This window comes from Myotis yumanensis, unplaced genomic scaffold (assembly GCF_028538775.1).
Source record: "Myotis yumanensis isolate MYYU_CA2020_CCGP unplaced genomic scaffold, mMyoYum1.0.hap1 SCAF_6, whole genome shotgun sequence".
In the NCBI taxonomy this organism is placed as follows: Eukaryota; Metazoa; Chordata; class Mammalia; order Chiroptera; family Vespertilionidae; genus Myotis; species Myotis yumanensis.
Window position 1 is genome coordinate 44,977,421 of NW_027223757.1, and position 22,179 is coordinate 44,999,599.

The 22,179-nt window shown below is 37.9% G+C and overlaps 1 long non-coding RNA gene across 1 annotated transcript; it reads right to left on the minus strand.

The window, feature by feature from the left end:
- Positions 1 to 758: 758 nt before the first annotated feature.
- LOC139013111 (uncharacterized) lies at positions 759 to 17,310 on the minus strand. Its single transcript, XR_011471933.1, has 3 exons — positions 17,225 to 17,310; positions 2,089 to 2,326; positions 759 to 826 (listed from the first exon to the last, which is right to left on the minus strand). It is a non-coding gene; the product is annotated as an uncharacterized lncRNA (long non-coding RNA).
- Positions 17,311 to 22,179: the final 4,869 nt, after the last annotated feature.

Consider the following 22,179-nt stretch of genomic DNA (forward strand, 5'->3'; position numbering starts at 1 on the left):
ACAAAGTGTAGGTGAGAGATAGTAGTTTGGACAAAAGGTGGTGACAGTGGAGAAGAGGCATGATGACAGACCCAAGAGATGAGAGAGAAGCAAAAGAGTCAGGATTTGTTGAGAGATGAAGTCTAGGCGGTGAGGGAGAGGCAATACAAGAATAAGCCTAAGTCTTTCAGTTTGTGTCCAAGATAGAGGGTAGAGTCCTCACAGAGAAATCAGCAACACTTGGGAGAGATCCAGGGATCCAGGTGTTGGACATCTTACGTTGAGGTACCCTTGGGATGTGTGGGTGGAAATGTTGAACAGGGTGGCTCAGTGGTTGAGCGTCGACCTATGAACCACAAGGTCACAATTCGATTCCGGGTCAGGGCACATAGTAGGGGGCATGTAGAAGACAGATGATCAATGATTCTCTGAATACACACAGAGAACACAAAGGATACCGGAGACTTGGAAGCCACTGAGCCATATCCTCTGCACACTTGCCCAAACACTTTTTCCAGGGAAGTGCAGTTCCTTGTTTTGACATATAATGAATACTTGCAGGTAATTAATTGAAGTTACAAGCATACTGTTCATGCTAATGTAATCATTACTCAAGTTGGGATCTGCTTTCGTGATTCTAAATGTAGTAGTAGTAGTGATCACAGGAACTATTGTCCAACATGCAATGTCCTCACTCATTCAGAAACTTCATCTCTGCTGGTGTGTTCAGATCTGTGCTACGTAGACGTGAGGGCTCCTTATTTTTCTTCTTCTTCATTGTAATCTTTATGATTATTCATCCTTGCAAATCCCACTAAGTTTTGGATCTCTATTAGAGCTTCTAGTCCTGGGGGGAGAAGGTATGAGGAGGAGGGAAAAAAGAAAATATTGACATTTGTTTATGTAAGAGATGTTTATGAAGTGTCTCTCAATGCCATAGACTGTGCTGGCTCCATGCTGAACCCAGATGAGCTAAGGTCTTTTAGCTGGAGAGGAAATTAACACTAGCTTTCAAGTATAAGGTGAGATAGATGAGATGCCTATGCGGTGAAGGTGAGTAGCTTTCTTCATGTCAGCTAAGGATAAGGCAAAAACAAACAAACAAACAAAAAACCAAACCAACACACACAAAACAACCAACAACAACCCAGCATCATTTGGGTTAGAAGCAACTGTAAACAGAACTGGTGTAAGCACAGGGGCCATATTTTCTGAATTAGAAACTGAGACACATGGTCTGACACATGATCTGACAGATGGAGGGAATATTTTGGATTATGACTGTCCTAGAAAAATCTCTTACAGATGGCATAGGTGTAGTGCACAGCCATTGACATGTGACTTGAGGGGCATGGAGAAAATGCTGTGTCCTTCTTTAAGATGAGGTTTCCAGTGCCACATGTTCCACTATTAGAGATTTATTTCTGTGTCCTGTGGAAGCCTTTAGATATTCAAGCTTGTCTTATTCAAATGGGAATATATCCCGTATGTAAGATCTTAAACATTTTTCAAGTTACAGATTTTGTAGGTTCAGTTTTGAAAGTAAAAGTGTGTAGGAATGGGAACCTGTGGGAAATCACAGGGACAGGAGGCAAGGGAAATGTTCTTACATTTTGCCTAGAGCTTGCTTCATCTACAAGAGTTGCTAGATGATGTCACAAATACCCAGGAAAGTTGTGAGTCTCTTCCTTGGAAATTTGAAAGTAAAGATGTCTGGTCAAGGGGTAGCCTTGCCTGGCAAGCCTGAGCCCGGTGCAAGCGCTGCTCAGCTCACAGATGAGCAATGCATATGGTACACAAAGATGCACTAGACCCCTGTTATATCCCATTGTGTGAATCGTGAAAATTCACAGTATTGTCATATCAATAAACTGAACTCTTGCCTATCAACTGGCAGGATTTTAGGGGGCAAAATTTTGTGAGTTTATGATAAAATTCCACGTTCTTATTCATGCCCACTTAAACTTTCAAAAATTCGGTGTTCCCATCTGTTAAATGGGCATCATGATGCCTGCCCTTAGGGTTATTGAGAGTATGAAATGAGATCATGCAACCACAGCATCTAGTACAGTTGCTGAAGAAAAGTTGGTGTTAGATAATTGTACTTACCTTCTTCCTGGCTCAGGTCAGAGTTGGAGTATATGGCAGATACTCTTAGTTGCCCACCTAATTTTCCCTCTTCCCTTCTTTCTAGGTTCAGGCCAAATTCAGTTCAAGAAACCTGTATTTTTCAACCTCCCTTGTGGTTATGAGTGCCATTTAACTTGTTCCATCCAATGTGACATAAGTGGACTCCATCTTTTTGCTGATAAAGGTATCACCATTTTCTCTTGCTTCTTCTTTCGACCTGGAATGCAGATACGATGGCCAGAGCTGTGGCAATCATTTTGGGACCATGACAAAATGGACAAGGTAAGTATCATATAATTTCATTCAAATGTGGAATCTAATGCACTAACAAGCAAAATAGAAACAGACTCATAGATAGAAAGCAGGTTGACAGCTGTTGGGGAGGGGATGTTGGGTGGGGTGTGGGTTTGAACAAAAAAGAAAAAAAGAAAGAACTCATCAACACGGACAATAGTGTAGTAATGGAGGGGTTGGGAGAGAGTATAAGGGGAATAAATGGTGATGGACAGGGACTTGACTTGGGGTGCTGAAAACTTAATACAGGGTACAGATGATGTCCTGTAGAATTGTGCACCTGAAAACTGTATAATTTTGTTAACCAATAAATTTAATAAAAAAGGAAAACTATATCCCCCCCCCCCCAAAAAAAAAGAGTCTCAACATAAATACCTTTGCACTGTGGAACCAATACTAGCAACTATTTTATCAAGACAACTTCTACCTGGGTACAAATGAGCTTCTGTTTTGTTAAATCTACTATTTCATCAGATTTTCTGTAATAGTTTATTGCAATCTAAATAACATAGGGGTTAAGCTTAGTCAATATTAAATGAGGTTTTTTAAATGTTCTGTTAGGATTTTTATTGACTCCCCAAATAAAACTTCTCTGTAAATATTTCTTACTGGTGTCAGTAAACTATGGCATACCAACCAAAGCACACTTCCTCTGCTCTCTGTGCCCTGCTACTTTAAATAGTTGCCAATGTCCAGTGAATTTCCCCCCTTACCTCTTGCCTCTTCCAAATCTCACCCACCTTAATTTTTATTCAAGTCACCCAGACAGAATTACCTCTCAACTATTAACCTCTGGTTTTGCATGTCAGAAGAAAAAAAAAAGATTGATTGTTTTTGCTTTCACAAAAATAAATTTAGATATGTCTATAATATTTAAGTCCATTTTCTGAAAACAGAATTTTATGCTTTCTATTTGAGGAACACTTAAAGTTACCTCTTAGATACCAGGCACCAAGAGCTAAGCAGTACATTTGGTTGCTAGTCTGCAATAAGATGATATAGACATTGAGAGCCAGCATTTGGAAACTTTTGAAATGATTAGACGTGACTGCAACATTCATTTTTAGTGTATTTTACTAAAGTATTTATCCATTATGAATTGGAAACTTGAAAAAAAATTTTCTTTCTCTCTCCCATAGATACATTGAAAAGCACTGCTGTAATGAATAAATATCAGATAATATAAAAAGTCACTATAGAGTTTATGATTCTTTTCAAAATTAACCTTTTAAAAATGATAGCATTTTTATAGTGTGAGAAACAAACCTACTGAGTGTTTTGAAACATGACGATTTGCTAGTTATTTAGTACACACACACACACACACACACACACACACCCTATGTGGTTATGTGCTTAGGGACCCAAATGAATACTTGCTAGAGCAATAGCTTCTTATTTTTCTTAACTAAATGTGATTGCCCTTTGCTTATATAAATTAATACTTCAACACACAGAATGGAAATGACTTATTCGCAGAAGTAGGACATAATAGTATCTACAACACATCAAGAGAAATTTAGAAATAGGACTACCTAAGATAATGAGAGGCATTTGGGAATTTGGGGAAGAGGAGAATTTGACCTATGGAAGTAATTATTATGAATTTTAAATTATGTACTAAGTATAGCAACATTGAGATGCTTTTGTTAACTAGCTTAGAATTTTTTTTGAGAAGAGAATACCAAAATATGAAACAAACACAGGTATTTCATATTCTAAAAATGTAAAATAAGAAAATCTTCAATGCTGTGAGCTCTTGAAAGAATTCAGGACTGATTCTGGATGGCTGTACTGGAGTTTGTTCTGCTGTTAGTTGATACAATCATTGTTCCAAGGAAAACTGTGAACCTTGTCAGCCAGATGATACAGGGAATTTTGGTTTGCAACTTTTTGCCCAAAACTTTGTTTTTCTTAAAAAAAATCTGTGTGCTGTTTAGGAAAATTTCAGGGTACTGCTTACCATTTTAGCTAACACAAACAACCTTGACAATCATAATCTATTTTTTTTATCCCTTTTCACCCAGAGAAGTAAGCAGTCATCAATTATAGGCCCTCGCATGAAATACAAATTTAGCGCCATGGAAATGAAAACTAAAGCAATTTGTACCTTTAGTATTCCAAGGGGAATCATTCTTGGTCTATTTACTATGAAATATTCCCTCTATCTTATACTCCTCTAACTTATATCAATGTCATCGACCATAACTTGAATCATAATGAGTAGATGATACCCTTGCATGACTGGAATCATGTCATCATTATTAGATGACCTAGTTAGCATATGTGGTTAAAAATGCCATTGCCTTTTTATTTATTGACTTATTTCAGAATGGCACAGGTTATATCCAGACTGGGCTCCTGATTTGTCCTTAGGAAATGGCATAGTGTTTTTTGTGTTTTTTTTTAAACCCGTATCCACTAACTACATATACTGAGCCATCCACACTATTTTAAAATATTTCCTTATAAACCATATTTTTCCCTGTATGACTTTTATTATCAATGGCTCTGGGAAAAAATGTAAAACATGGGCAAAGAAATGTGATAGCCTTGTTTCAAAAGCATTGATAGACTTTAGGAGGAACCTCAAATCAGCAAAGATGTCAGTGAGAAAAACAAGCTTTTCCGAACCCCCGGGGGGTCAAGTGTGAGTGCAGGGTGCTTGTGTTCGCTGCCAGCCTTGTCTTTGGTGAGGGAAGGTGCTCCCTGAGGATGGTTCCTGATAACACAGCACCCAAGGTCAGAAATCTTGGCACCATTTCTAGTCTCATGCTTCCTAATAAAAATGTATAAAGGAAGAATGCGGCATCTGCCTTAGAAATGATGCTAGAATTTTTCCTCACCTTGATTCTTCCACTACTGAAATCTGCCTTTGTCCTTCGTTATTTCCAGCTGTTGCAGGTTGCTGCCCCTGATCTTCCTGGGCCAATGCTCCTTTCTCCTCAGGGGGCACCCACATGCTCCAGACAGTTATTCGCTCAGTTTTGGAAGAACTCACTGCCTTATGTCCTCTCATTTCGTCTCCGGCTTTTTGTTTCTTTCCAAATTCTATTGGAGTCTCCTCTTTTGTTCCTTTTAACTCAGTCTTAGTATTTGTGGGTTTCTCCACTTTCTTGCTAGGCCTGCCGCACTGTTTCCCAGGACTTAAAAGAAATTAGAGTAGATTTTTTAAAAAGTGGGCTGCCTGCCTAATGAGCAATGAAATACAGTTGACCCTTGAACAAGGCCAGGCTTAGGGCGTTGATCCTCTATGCAGTGGAAAATTTGCTTATAACTTAACTTGGCCCTCTGCATACACAGAATCCCAAGATGGAAAATACATTTTCTTTTAATCTTTGTTCTCTTGTAGGTGGTTATTAAAGAATTTGAGGTAGAAAGAAAACAGGTTTTTTTATAGATAGTATAATATCAGTGATTCTATGTGTTTATTTTCTTAATTGCTTAATAATCATGCTACCTAATTAACGATAGGGTTGGAGTCTTATTAGATAATATAATGATAAGTTAACTAGAAATTAGTCAAATTATCTGAGTCATCCTCATATGGCCTGAATTTTCTTTACAGATTTGACCTGTTGTTAGCAATAGAAGGTGAGAGTATTTGAATGAGACAATGCACATACTGTAAGCTAAGTTAAATGAATCCTGTTTTTATTTTTAGTATATAATTGGTAGAGAAAGTCTTACCCTCTGAACCATTATTCTTACTGTATGGTTCATTAGCTCATGATGAAGTCTTAATATAAAATGCTATGGTTTCTTTTTCAGGCTAAAAACTTAGTTTACTAAAATATGACTTACCCTCAATAAACAAAAATCGGGGTATTCTGATTAATTTCCTTCCTTTTCCGTGGATTTTGATGCTTAATTCAAAATCAAGGTCGGATCTATTACTAATGAAATCATATAACTTTGAGTCTCAACGGTATGACCTTCTGACTAGTGTATTTTATTGCAAAGTTTCTTATCTCTCTTAGTCATGGGACCGGATTTGTTGTCTCTGTTCTTCAGCCTGTGGTATAGTGAGTTGCGAAGCTCTCTAAGGCAATTCTCACTGCCCTATGCAGAAGGCCTAACATTTTTTAATACAACCTACACCAGAAAGAAAGGTCTGAATTGCAGCTTTAATATCAAAGCAATATGTTTCAATTGACTAAGCAGGCCATTAACAATTTAGATAAAAAGATGAATGTAACAATTAATGAGCTATAAAAACCCATTGATCATTAACCCTTTGGAGCACGTAGATATGTATGTGCATTGTAAACATTTATTTGGTAATGTGAAAGCTTTTGAGGTTGTATTCTTATTATTTAAATTTATGATTAGTTGTTTATGTGTACATAGGTGGAAATGAGAAGTCTGGCTCTAAACTTCATTGATATGATTATGCAGGGTTCTTTGAGGGGATATTGGAATTGAGATAGAAACTGGAATACAGGATAAGAGTCACTCTTTCAAACAATAAGTGTTTAATAAATAGCTTCTTTGTCTGTACACCTGTGTATGGTGTGGTAAAGGTGTTGAAAGAGTCCAAGACATGACCCCAGCCTCAAAAATTACAATAGAAGATAAACCTAGCAGTCATGATGCAATGTCAGAGTTACCAGTATGACTGACGGAAAGCTTTGGCTGAGCTCCAGGTAGGGAGGGAAAGCACTGTAGTCTGGAATACACTAGTTAGAAACACTAGTCAGAAGGTCATACAGTTGAGAATCAAAGTTATATGGGGAAGGCTTTATGGGTCAGATGGTCCTTGATCTGGACTTTAAAGGAAAGGCTGGACTTGGATCAAGGGAGACAGAACTGTGAGCAGAGGCCTGGGAAGGGGAATGAGCATGGTGTGTTCAAGGGCATGGGGGAAACCAACTGGGCTGGAACTGGAGAATCAAAGCACATGAGCATAGAAAAAACCGAGTTAGTGCCCTGACATGTGGAACAAGCTAGGAGAGCTGTGGATAGAATGCCAAGTTCTGACTCCTTTTGCTGCTGATGTGGAGGGCCTATGTGGAAAGCAAATTTGGAGCCACTAAAATCATAGAGGCAGAGCCCAGACTCAAGGTCTTAAGTGCTGCAGATAATGTCAGGTTTGCAGAGGAAAAGATACATCCTCTGGGCACTTAAGGTTGGCTCTAGACAAATCAGTGAAATGTGGATGGTTATTTTTTGCATCTCTTCTTTATCATTTTTGGTGCTTCTCCCATAGTTCCTGGGTCTTGCTCTGGTTTCTGTTGCACACGGCTTCTTTTTGCCTGGCCTCTCTTCAAAGTAGCTGTAGTTTCACTTTCCTTAGTTGCACCTCCTGAAAGCTGGAATCTCTGAGATTCTGCCAACTATTTAGCATACATGAAAGAAAGATAGCACCCTGTGCCTAGTGACAATATCTCTTCTGCTTTATTTTTTGTAAACACTTTAATATTCTTTGGGTAAATAAGTCTTAATTCAGTAGTCCCCTTTTCCACAGGGGATACGTTCTAAGACTGTGGATAGTACTGAACCCTACATATACTATGTTTTTTTCCTATACATACACACCTATAATAAAGCTTACTTTATAAATTAGGCTCATACGAGATTAACAACAATAACTAATAATAAAATAGGACAATTATAACAATAAAATAAGAATTACTTGTACACACAAGCACTGGAATACTTCAACAGGCCAGTTGCACAAGTGAGCCCAGCCAACATCAGCAGAGGCACCACCCCATCAACCCACAGAATGATGAGAAATGATACCTTGCTTTGGTGTTAAGCTACTAAGTATTGGTGTTAGGTAGATAACTGAAACACCAATGAAATATGAAAAACTGTCACACCCTAACTCTGTAACTTAGCCTAAAGAACACTCAACTTTATTTTTCCAATCCACTCATGCTGATCTTTGCCAAAATCATCTACCTGACTGGAAGCCTTTCATAAAGAGTCCCTGAAGTTTAATTTGCTGCAGGGACCATCCCAGGACCGTGTTTCTTTGTTTAAGGCCTTGGCTTTAATTGAGCTGCTTTTCATATCCTAGGGAACCCAAATTCCTTCACAGTGGAATGCACTGGGGGGTAGTGTCTCTGCAGGCCACAAAAGGACAATTATGTAATAGCTTATACACCACTTAGCACTTTAGAACTTGTGTGATTGAGAGGCAGTGTGAAGAAAAGAGGAAATAATGAATGCATATTGGACCACAAATATAACAGGGAAGTAATATATTAATTACAACAGTACCCAAACTTTTTTTTCCCCATGAAATCCTTATACTTCTGCAATTCACTTTTAATCAACATCAATGAAATGCTGGTTAAACGAGTCATAACTCAGTTCTGGAAGTGTCCTGCATAATAGCATACATTCCCTATTTTCATATAGAAGACAAACAAAATTATATGTAACTCTTTTTAAATTAGTTAATGATGCATATATTAAAATTTATGTTACAGTGAAACTTACATTCGGCGTGCCTTCTACGTGGTGTTTGGTGCCATAGAAAATAGAACCATCTGAGTCATGCATATATGTCATTCATAATGCAATAAAATCACAAAAATGTGATTAGTGGATTATATCAGTTATCATCTTTTAAAATAAATTCTATTAAAAAAGTATAAAAACCATAGCTTATGTAAAGTCTCACAGCAGAACTTAGGTGGAGAAGGCAAGTAACAAGTACTCTAAGGTTTTGATGACTTTCCGAAAACTGGGGAAGGAGAGAAACTCTTCCACTGGACCTAGCTGGTTGTTGTCTCTGATGCAAAGCATTAGGTCTACATTAGATGAGTGAGTTTGAAGCAAGGTTTCATTTTATAGACTTAAAATTATGCTTTTCCCTCCTTTGGCTTAAGTCATGCTCATTCTACACAGGTAGGAACTCCTTACTGTCACTTCTCAGTGTGTGAAAGATTCAGGTTACCAGAAAGGCTTCTCATTAAGCTCCAACTAGAAAGTTGGGCAAATATCTTCACCCCATAAAGCCCAGGGACTCAGTAGAGAGCCTACATTCTGCATTAGGCAAACCTGAGAACCCAGCATGCCACATACACCAGCTCCTCACTCTTCCTCCAGGAACGGATTTCCACAGTCATTAAATAATCTTTTTACTCAGGCTTCCTCATTAAATGTGTCCCCCAAATTTGTTACAGCTCGATGTCCTTTAACGTGCCCATGGTGAAGTGGAGGAGACAGACTTAACCATTTAAACAGGAAGTGCATTAAGGCAGATAATAGAGATATGGATAAAGCGCTAAGGGAGAAGGAAAAGGGGTTTTTTAGAAGGATTGATGTCAAGGTGTCAATACAAGTTTACTCCGGGGAGGATTGTCCAAGTTGAGGGAACCCCACATGCTATAGCACAGAGTTAAAACACTAGCAGGGGCTGTCTAGAAAACAGAGAGGAGCTTTTGTGAGCAGGGGATTGTCAGGATATGGGGAGTGTGAGGTAGATTGGGACCGGACTGTGAAGAGACTTTTTCTGCTGTAACGGGAAAGAAGAACTTAGTTTTGAACCCAACTTGTTAATGGCTGTACAACAAGAACTTGACCCTGAGTATTGAGCTGGTTATAGTTCCTCGAGGAGGCTCTGTTCCATTATGCATAAGACTCAGGTAATAACCAGGCAATTAGTTGACATAAAATTATTTATTGTTCAATTATGTGAAATCATGATGGTACACATTCAAGAATTTGGCTTTTTAAAAACTGAAACCTGAATAGTTAGGATGATATATAACATATAGAAGCAAATTAAAAACTTGTAATTAATAGATCTGGCACTATCACTAATTAAGGATAATTAAAGAATAGGGTCACTCTATTGAAATGAAGAATTGAGATGACTGACTGGATAATTGACATCCAGAGCCCTGTTGACCTGAATTACCTGAGGTTTTTTACTTTAATTATGTGATTAGTTGCCTCCAATTCCCTATTTTGCTTTGCCAGCATGATACAACATCATGGCTAAATAGGCCACCAAAAAGGAAATGAAGTTCTCAGCAAAGATGGTCAGAAACGATTTCAAAGGGCACCTGACAAGCATGGGAACAGAAGTTATGGGGTGAATTCTAAAAGAAAATAGCACTTTATTTTTAATGCCGTCAAACTGAGATAAAATTACTTTTTTTAAAAAAGGAAAATCAACTATTTTAATTGTACTTAAATTGCTGTGAATTTTTTTTTAAATATTGTATTGATTTTTTTTTTTTTTTTTACAGAGAGGAAGTTAGAGGGATAGAGAGTTAGAAACATCGATCAGCTGCCTCTTGCACACCCACTACTGGGGATGTGCCTGCAACCAAGGTACATGCCCTTGACCAGAATTGCACCTGAGACCCTTTAAGTCTGAAGGCCGACGCTCTATCCACTGAGCCAAACCGGTTAGGGCAAATCGCTGCGAATTTTTAAATTCCTCCATACCAAGTGAGGACAGCTTCCTTTCCCCTCAGTTTCATTTTCTGATACAGTTTTGTGCATGAAAACCTCTACCTGCGACTGTGTTCTTTACTTAAACATTTGGTTTCTGCTGTTGCCTCTGGAGATGTGCCTGTCGTTTTTGTCAAGGTTCTGTAGAGGACAGTGGTCACATGAATCCTACTTGAACGCTGATGCACAAACAGAACTCTCTAAAGCAAATATCCGATGTTGACAACTTACAGCAGAAACAGATTAAAAAAATATATATACCTATACTTTAAAAAATGGACTCTTAGGAGTATAAATAAAAAACATTTTAAAGAAGGTTCTGTCTGTTCTTTTTTTTCCTTTTCTCCTCAACACATCAGAGTTAAACATCGAATCAATATCATTTCAGTATGAGATAGTGGCAACAGCATGTGACCATCAGCAGAGTAATTAAAAAGCCAATGAGTTTACTTGGTGAGATGTAATTTAGCCATAGTCGGTGGCTGCTTTCAAGAAATCTATTTACCCCCAAGTATCCTCAGGCATATGTGGGAGAGTGTGAAATGATTGAGTTTTAGTTATCCTTGTTATGTAGCAAATTTCAATTATAATTTCTACTGTAAAAAAAATTGTTAGAGCAATATTACCTTGCAGTTCTCTGAGCTTTCAGGCGCCAGAGATTTAAGAGAAAGAATATTACTGTTTTACTGATTCCAAAAGCCTCATTTTATAGATTACCGCCTCCCCTCCCCCCCCATTGGTTGCAAATTCCTTGATCCAACTCATAATTGCTGCTGTTTTTGGAGCTTAGATGGGTACCTGCTTAGAAACAATTTGTGGAAAACAACAATAAAACTTCGCTTTTGAAAATTTTTGATAAAGTGCCCCCAGATTCTCCAGGGAGCTTTTCACCCACAATTTAACACATAATGAGACTTTCCTACTTGTTTACCGCTTTTATGACCCACTTTAGAAAGACCAAGGTGCGCACAGAAGCACAGGAGTTAGTAAATGGGTTTCAGCCCAGGTGACAATTCCAAGAGATTGCGAATGGGGCCCTGTGTTGAGATGATCGCGAGGAAAAACGGCACAATTCATTCGCCATGTCTGCCGTGCATGCAGGAGCCCGGGGCTGCAGCGATCCTTGCTTGGCTCATTAGAACAGGCGTGTAGGAAAGCATTTCAAACTGAGGCCACAGATTTGCCTCCTTTTGTCCTTCTTCCAGCCTTCAAGAGTCATGTTCTTCTACCTTGCCTACAAGTCCTAGAACAATACTTTGATCATGAAGACATATGGCAAACACTCCTCTGATTAATTCAGAGTCCCCAAGTAGGAAGCAATATCTTTGCCATTGATTTGCCATAAATGCCCCAGGCCCTAGCTAAGTGTTATGTGAAATCCTTTTTGCAGTATTTCAAAATTTCTATATTGTTACGGTAGGAATGTTCGGTATAGTTATGGTTTTGAAGAAGACATTTTCCCAAATATAAATGATTATAACACGTCATAGTCTTATATTCGTAATGGGTCTTATATAAAAAAGTTTTATTTTCTTCTACACACACACACACACACACAACCTATAAAGCCATTAGTACCTTTTGGAAAACTTTTAATTATTAGCTGATTTGCTTTACTGTTTCCCCCCTGAAATGTAGAAAATGAACAGTTACCACTGTACTTTAGAGGAAAAGGAACATTAATCAAGAGGATACACTACATAGGTACTTGATATTGGGCATGTTTGAGAGCCTTGTCTAATGAGAAATTCTAGACTGTCCCTGTACTCTTCATATGCAGGGCATCTTCCAGTGCTGCCTACTTCCCAGGGCTAGAACCACTGGGCAATCTCTGGCTCAAATCACACTGCACACATTTCACGGAGCCGACCTGTTCAATACCATAGCAACTAGCCATATATGGCTACTTAAATACCAAATGAATTCAAATGAAATACAATTTAAAATCCAGTTATTGTTACAATAGCCACATATCAAGTGCTCAGTAGCCACAGACAGCTGGTGAGTACCCTTATGGGTCAGAGCAGAGCAGGTATAGAACATTGCCATCCTTTTAGAAAGTTCTATTGGAAGACATGTTCTTGAGCAGCGGTCGCCAACCAGTGGTCCGCAGACCACTGGTGGTCCGTGAGGTTGGAAAGTTTGGCAAAAGTCGGTGGTGGTTCAGTTTCCACACTGCTCCTCTCACAGAGCACGGGCATCTGGACAGCAGAGTTGTGGCCAGAAAGCGGGGGTCTCCAGTGTTTGCAGCTGGCAGGCTCACCTTTCCCCATTCGCTCCACAGGCTAACACATTTGCTTAGAGAAACTTGTCACAGTCGTCTTCCTATTTTAAGCCTGGCTTTTATTGTCCTTTCCTTTCATTGTTATCTGTGTCTTATCTCAGCAATGAGACTGTAAGTTAATGAAGGCTGGGGCTGTGCTATACATTTCGTTCCTTTTCAGCTTTGGTGTGAGATAGACATTTGTTATATTGAACTGTTTTTCTGACTAAAGATTCTAGGTTTTAGACCAGGATACTCTAGCAATGGTGTCTTTCCCCTCCCAATGATAATAGTTCAGGGTATACACTCAATATAATAGCTTAAAAATATCTTTTTAAAGATAATGTTCTAGGCATTTTTTTTAAAAAGCCTCATTAGTAACTGGGAGAATAAAAAGGGTCAAAAATTGTTTTTTGAATTCCTATATTTCTGAGGGTTAATGAATGCACACATATTTTTGTGTACCTGTTGGAGAGTATATAAATCTGGAGGAAATAGTGCAGTAAGACCATGACATACACTATATTTATAGCAGCAGTTGAGCAACTTAACACTGAAGCTGGTAAGATAAAAAAAGAACAGAGGCAATTCTTTGAAGTGGTTGTATGTGCATAAGCTTCCTGTCCCCTTGAGCAAAAAAGAAGAAAAAAAGGTTACATTTATTAGGGATTGGAAAATATTTGTACTGTGGGACAATTGCTTGTTGGCAACATTAGGGAAAAGTTACCAACACGTTTCACTTGCAGTTTTTAACGGCATTGTGGTTATTTCTGACTTGTAGAGGTGGTTCTGCCTCGGGATTTGTCAGGCACCCGCCGAGCGTGGCCTGTGTAAATGAGAGGTCGGGCCCTTGCCTGGCTGCAACCACCGGCCGCTCTGCTGATGCCGCAGCCCATGTTCAACATCTCCCTTGTCTAGAGACTTCCGTGAGGTCTGCAGATTAGCAGCGGCCAGAAAGTCAAAGGCTGAGAGGATGGTTGACTGACTCAGGGAATAAAGCTCTGGACATTACATTACCCCTGGCTTGGAGCATACGGAATCAGTCCTGCCGCTCTCCAAGGGGCGGAGAGAGCGCCTTCCGCGGCTCGGCTGGGCCAGACCGTGTGTGCTGAACCAAAGAGCACACTGAACAAAGACATCTAAATTTACAGCTCGGGTTAGAGAGCTGAGAGGCTAATCCAGTACACAGAAAGCGACGTTCAAATGGCAGCTCTTTGTGTATTTGAATGTGTGCTTGCCCCAGGATGCAAGAAAATATTATATATATTTTTTAATTGGGACAGAAGAATAAAAAATATATAAATATATGTATTTAATGTGCATATTAAATATATATATATTCCTCTGCCCCAATTGTGGCTGCTGTCTGAAATAAACCGATTACTGAAAAAAGTGATATCTATAAAAAGGCAATATGCATAAGTAATACAGAACTACTTTTAAAAATACATGACTTGTAGATAAGAATTCACATTTGTTTTAAGGTAGCACTTTAATATTTCAAGGACATTGAATTTTCAGTATCTAATTTGACCCCTTGATAGTCAACACATTATATAAATCTGAAGTTACAGATTGCTTGCACACTTTTCAGTCCTTTGTTCTACACAATGCTGTTTAGAAACAAAATGACTCCTTAGAGGTTGCTAAATGAACCTAGATGACCATGAAGACTGGCCATTTGAGTTTTAAAACCAAATAAACTCCAATAAATAAGCCAATTTAGAAAAAGAGAAAACAATATGCAATAGTTACAATTCAGGGACTCCGGATCTAGACTGCCTAGTTCAGGGGTGGGCAACCCCTGGCACGCGTGCCAAACATGGCACGCCAGTAACTTTTGCTGGCACTCGAAACCCTCTCTTATAATCTTCCATTTACAATTTTTTTCTTAATATCAACTTTTTTATTTTTCAGATAAATTCAGTGTAGGTGCATCTTAGATAAATAAATAATTTTACCTAACAAGTTATCTTAAAGACCATAGACATGGATTGATGAGAGAGGGGAAGAGCAATTTCTATGCCTCTGCCTTAACTCTCCCTGCCTTCCTAGATCTGACCAGTGTTTTGGTTTCATCCACATATGCTTGTGAATCTTTGTTCTCAGTGATGAATTTTGTTAAGTCTCATAATAGGAGTAGCCTGACGGATGAAAGTAGTAGCTAGTGCATATCTCTGAAAATCATGAAATATAAACCTGATGTAAAATCTCTGTCATCAGTGATGCAGCAGCAAAAGTCCCACTGATAATAACAAACGGAGTCATAAAGTTTTCTGTCGGACTATCCATGTACATGTATACATTATCATATACTGTGTTTTTGTCGCTCGAATGAATTTTATTATTTCTTCAAGGTTCTTCACATATGTACACCTTAAGAGATATCAAGTAGGCGTAACATGTTCTCAAAAAATTAGGGTTGGCACGCAGAAGAATTTTGAGTCAGAGATTTTGCTGGTTTTGGCACGCACTCACAAAAAGGTTGCCCACCCCTGGCCTAGTTCAAAACCTGGTTTTCCATTTATTAGTTCAGTGGTGTTGATCAAGTTACTTAACCTTTTCATGCCTCAATTTCTTCATCTGTAAAATGGGGGTAATAATGGTACCTACCTGACAGAGTTGTTGAGGTATTAAATGAATTAATACATGGAAAGTTTTAGAATAGTGCTGGACACATAGTAAGCATTATTTAATTATTGGCTATTGTAATCCTATATAATAAAAGGCTAATATGCAAATTGACTGAACAAAGGGGGCTGACGCTTAACACAGGAGCAGCCCCCTGTTAGTCAGTGCACTCCCACAGGGGAAGCGCCGCTCAGCCAGAAGCCCTGAGCCAGGCTCACGGCTAGCACAGCGGCAGTGGCAGGAGCCTCTCCCACCTCCATGGCAGCACTGAGGATGTCCGACTGCCAGCTTAGGCCACTCCCCAACGAGCTGAGAGACCCCCTGAGTGCACAAATTTCATGCACTGGCCTCTAGTTGTTATTATAGGTTAAAAGTTTTAAAGGAGATATTTTTTATTAAAAAAGGCTATCATTCAGGAGGTAAGTATTAATCCCAAAGGCTTGCACAAATTAAGTTTGCTTTCTTAGAGATAAGTACAATAGTTTTTCCAAAGATTCTTCACTAAGAAAACACAAGCTTATAAAAGTTTCCTGGGATAAATTCATTTTGATTACGGTGAATTATCCTTTGATATACCCCTGAACACATGTTAAGATGCTATATTTGGGTTCCTGGAAGTATTTGTGAGACTAAGCAAAAGCAGTTGGCAGTTTTACTGTAGAATACAGGGCCAAAGCCACAGCTGGAAAAACACAATTTGTTGCTAAAACTACATTTATTCTTTATTTTCCAATTGTGGTTTAAGGTGTGAATGTAAGGGCTAAGAAAATATTTAAGGCTGTGTTGTTCCCTTTACTCTGAATAATTTTTGCTTTTCCAAAATAGTCCTCACTGCCCCAGGACTCAGTTAGTAGTGAAAAGTTGTGTTACCTGAAATCAATGTGAAAAAGCAGTGATTGTCTCAATACTGGCATGCAAATTGTGTGGGCTCTGAGAAGTCTAAGGCATACTGGTCACCTGTGTTTATAGTTAAAGGGTCATTCTCTCCCTCTGTTCTGTGGAGGTTTTAGGCTCTTAAGTCAATACCTCAACAATGATGTATATGAATGATGTAAAGATGTCATAAATGTCACTATAATGATCCACAGACTAGTTTGCTAATTATTGCCTAAATAGATGATGGGCAAATACTTCTTTTTAAATAAAGGATATTGAAAAAAGATGGAGAAATTTACGTTTTTAAAAAAGACATGTTACTGAATGATGTTTTAAAATAGAAATAAGCTGCAATCCAGATGGAAGGAACCAAGGAGACACAATATTATTGAGCACCTATTATGTTCCGGGACCTTTATTTATGCTCATCTATTCATCCAACAATGATCATGTGTATGCATATATGCATAAGCCATGGACACAGACAATGGTGTGGTGAAGGCCTGTGGCAGGGGGTGGGTGAAGGCTAGAAGGGGACAATGGGAGAATAAAAGGGGACATATGTAACACTTTCAATAGTAAAGATAAACAAACAAACAAACAAAAATACAAAAATGATCATATAGCTACTACCTTATAAATGAGGAAGTTGAAGCCTGGAGAGATTAAGCATCTCCTGCAGTTGCACAGTTGATGTGGGACTGAGCTGGGATTCAAATGAAGTGAAGTCACCTTCAAAGTCTTGTCATATTAGCACCCTGCGGAGTATGAAAGAGGACAATTCAAAATGGTGATCTCTTATGTCATTAGTGAGCATATACCTAGTCAAAAGTGTTAAAATATTTTACTTGTGATAGAATTTTCTTATCTTGAATATATGTGTTAAATTCTGTTTCCACATTTACATACTCTCTTATTATGCAACTACTTGTTTCTTTTACTGAATCTTGATTTTTAAAAAAATATTAAAAAAGGATCTTTCTAGTTTTATTTTAGTTCTCCCTCCAAAAAATGTTAGATAAAAATAGCTGGATGACAACTTGTGCATAATTGAGTTATTACTCATGTTGTGCCTCTGTTAATATCTTTGACTTCAAAAATATACCTGCTTTTCCAAAAGGAAAGTGAAATAAGGAATTGAACAGAAAAAGAACTTTGAGAAATATACATTGGCAGTTTAATGTCATTGGTGAACAAAGAGAGAGAGGAGAGAGGGAGGGAGAGAGAGAGAGAGAGAGAGAGAGAATAAAATATTTAAACATGAGATTTTCAACTCATACATTAAAAATGTTTGTTTAAATTCTAATGCTCAGTGTTGGCATGGGCTTGAGGAAATAACTTGAGGAATTGGAAACTACCTCATGCTCAGGTAGTCACAGAGAAAACTGATATAATAAGATGCTTTCCTGGGGGCAATTTGGCAATGTGTGTCAAAAAAATCTCCCAAATATGCATACCCTGTTATCCCATGCACAGAGTGCAGGATACTCTTCCTATCTTCAGCAGGAGGAGATTTATTACAGGGTGTAACACAGATTATAGAATCATTAAGACAGCTAGAAACTCAAGGTTGAGCTTTCAGGCTAACTCTCAACGACACACTGTAGAGCTGGTCGCCAAGGACAGCCACTGACTTGACCTGTCAAAGTGAGAAGCTGCTGCTCTTGGTGCTGTAGAACCTTGTCACTTTTGCCACATCACTGACGGTTTCACTAGCGGATGCCTTGAGCCTGTTTTCCCTCCTGAGTTCTGAATTCAGGTTCCACAGAAGTGCATCTCATAGCAGAATCTGAATGATATCCAGAATTCCAGCTGAACTGAGTTCTGCTGATGTTAAGTTATAGCATTTGGGCTTCTGTACTATATGTGAAGGCATTCAGAGAGGAGGCTGGACTAGATATTGATGAGCCAACCCTCAGTTTCTGTCACACTCAGCAATTCTACTTCTAGCAATTAATTTTAGAGAAATAATTATGGATTTCCCAAATATATAGCTAAAAGCATATTCATCACAGTGTTGTTTATAACAGTGGAAAATTGAAAATAATTGAAATGACCCAAAACAGAGGATTGAAATTCGCTCTGGAATATTATGGAACAATTAAAAGTGCAGCTATAAAAGAAAATCTAGGTGACCTTGAGTTTGGCAATTAGTTCTCTGCTGTGTAAAAAGGCAATGTTGAGAGAATGAAAAGGCATGATACAGAGTGGAAGACAATATTTGCAAAACACATATCGGAAAGAGAACTTGTATCCAAAATATGCAAAAAACTATAAAAATTCAACAAGAAAACAAACAACCAGTTAAAAAGTGGGCAAAAGATCTGAACACCTCACCAAAGCACATATACAGATGGCAAATAAGCATATTAGGGAAATGCAAATTAAAACAACAATGAGATATGACTACATATTTATCAGAATGTCTAAGATCTAAAAGCACTGACAACATCAAGTGCTGAGAAGGATGTGGAGCAAGAGGAAGTCTCATTCATTGGTGCTGGGTGGGACTGCAAAATGGTACACCACTTTGGAAGATAGCTTGGCAATTTCTTACAAGCTAGACATAGTCTTTCTAGGTATTTGCCCCAATGAGTTGAAACTTATGTCCACACAAACACCTCTACACAAATGTTCATAGAATCTTTATTCATAATTGCCAAAGATTTGAAATTAAACAAGATATCTCCCAATAGGTGAATGGATAAGTGGTGGTCCATTCATTCAATGGATTATTATTTAGTGAAAGAAAGAAATGAGCTATCAAGCCATGAGAAAGCATGGAGGAAACTTCAATATATATTGTTAAATGAAAAAAGCCAGTCTGAAAAGCTACATACTATTAACTACATGGCATTCTGAAAAAAAAAAAAACACTGTAAAAAAATCAATGGGAGAAGAAATAAGGATGACTACCTAGGGCACAGAGTTAGGGAAGTGAAATGACACTGTATGATACTGTAATGGTGGATACATGACACTGCAATTGTCAAAATTCATAGAATATACAACACAAAGAGTGAACTCTAGGGTAAACTACAGACTTTAATTAATAATAAGGTATCAGTTTTGGTCAATCAATTATAATGACTATACCATATTAATGCAAGATAATAATGGGGAAAACTGTATGTGTATGTGTGTGTGGGGGGGGAGGGGATTGGTATATATGGGAATCAGCCCAACATTTCTGTAAATTTAAAATGTGACTAAAAAGCCCATTATTTTTTAAGAGAAGCTATAGGAGATTATTTAATGTCAAGATAAAAATGCACATCACACAATTTTATTATACTATTTTTGCTTAAAATGAGTGCACACACACATGTGCGCACACACACAAATTTATCCATGGACAAATTCTTAAACTCAAAAGGTCAACAGTCATTTTCCCTGAGCTATGAGATGAAGTGCAAATTTTGTCTATTTTTAATACAAATTTTCCAAAATTTTACAATGTAACTTGCATAATTTTTCTGAAGAGAAGAAAAGTAGTTTTATTAAAAGCCTCTACCAAAGTATCTACTACAAATAACTATTTTTAATGTGTAAGTTCCTGAAATGATGCATTTGTTTTTTCCCCCTTAACAAACAACATTTCTCTAAAAATATTTAATTAATTATGTTTCCCTGGAGATGATTATTTTATAATGCTCACTAGTTATTTTTGCAGAAATGTTAAGCTGCAACTTGAAACTAAGTCTCAATCTGATGTCATCCTCCTCCTGTCGGTACCTGGTCCTCTTCCAGGATTCCTTCCATCTGAAAACTGCAGTGCTGCTCTCTCCATCTCCTAGAATCAAAATCACAGGCACCTCTCAAAGCTTCTCCCTCAGCTTGCACATCAGAGTTCTCCTCTGCCTCCCCAATTCTTCCAAAAGGCGATGCTAGGCCTATTTATATCGAAATGCCCTTCTTTAAAATTCACCAAATACCTATGTTGCTTAAATAATAGAATTCCCTGGCCAGTGTGGCTCAGTTGGTTGCAGTGTTGTCCAGTACACCAAGGAGTGGCAGGTTCCATTCCTAGTCAGGGCACATACTCAGGTTATGGGTTCAATCCTGGGTCGGGGTGTGTACAGCAGGCAACCTATCCATGTCTCCCACTCACAGAGGTTTCTCTCTCTCTCTCTCTCTCTCTCTCTCTCTCTCTCTCTCTCTCTCCTTAAAATCAATAAAAAAATTTAAAACTCTAGTTGAGTGTTCAAAACATTCCCTTGGCTGACTTAATTGCCACTTCCTCCACATTCTGTATACCGCTGTTTCTGCACCTTCATTTCATATCTGAAACATGGAATCTGTTTCTTGTAATTCATTCTTCCACCTTTAACATCAGAGGCTTTTGCAATTCTATTTTTCCTTTAAATTTTTTATCAGTTCCTCAAAACTTTTCATGTTTTTTTTTTTTTAAAAAAATCCCCTTCAAAATCTATCCACCTTGTTGTGCTGCCCTAGAACTGCACTGAGCCTCAATTATAACACTTTATAATCTCCTTTATATAGTGTGAGTGATTTCCACATCCATTTTCCTCAACAGACCAAAATGTCCTTTAAGATAGGGACCATGGTTTTGTATCACCTAAAACACACAAAGTGCCAATCTTTGCACAATAAATGGCTGTTAAATTGAATTGATTTGAATTACATTAGAAGTCATCTGAAAGTGCTGGCAAAATACTATTAATGGTGTCTGTGTAAGATGCTTTGAATTAAATGTGAGGACAAATACATTAATGCTAATATGCTCTCAAGCAAACACCACCAGCTCTGTGGTGAGGATTATCAAACATCAGCTTCCTACCTGGGACTTGTGATTAGAATGCCTGATTCTGTAAGTTCGGAAAAAGTTCACTTTTAGAAAATTATCTGAACCATGATCAGAAAACTGCCTCATATGATCAATGTAAGAAAAAGTATAAAATATGCACAATTTGAGAAGTGATCTGAGATCAATTTCATGTGTGAAAACATGCTTGTGTTGAAATAGTGGTGAAGGAAACAGAGGAAATGATGTGTGACCCCTTTTCTTCACCACTCCTCCCAAAACACAAATCAGTAGAAAGCTGATGATTCAGAGTTCCCTTTTCTTAAAAATAAAATAATCTTCCTCTAGAGGTGGTTATTTGATCATTGTTACATATAGGAACATGTACAATGCTGTTTGACATCTCTTCAAGAAGAAAATGGGGATGTCAGTACTCTAAGGTCCTTTGTGAATTTGTAAAGGTTTTTAATAATAACTGATTTTTAATTTATTTGTTATGGAACAACATCAAATGACATTACCTATAATGCATTTTTAATAACCCACTATTAATTCCTGTTATAGAAACATGTATTGATAGGGAAATTCAAGATGCTGTCCATGGTTCTGATGCTCACATAACACTATAGGAGCAGTATCTCAAATATAAAAGAATCAAAAGCGGAAGCTTTCATTGTGCAGTGTCTTTTTATAATAATTTAATTTTCTACTTGATTAAATAAATAATATTTTGCTTAATTTCTTATTTATTCATTTGTTTACAAAGTTGTGATCCATATAGACTATAAACCACTGACCCCTCTTATAACCAACTGTTTAATGA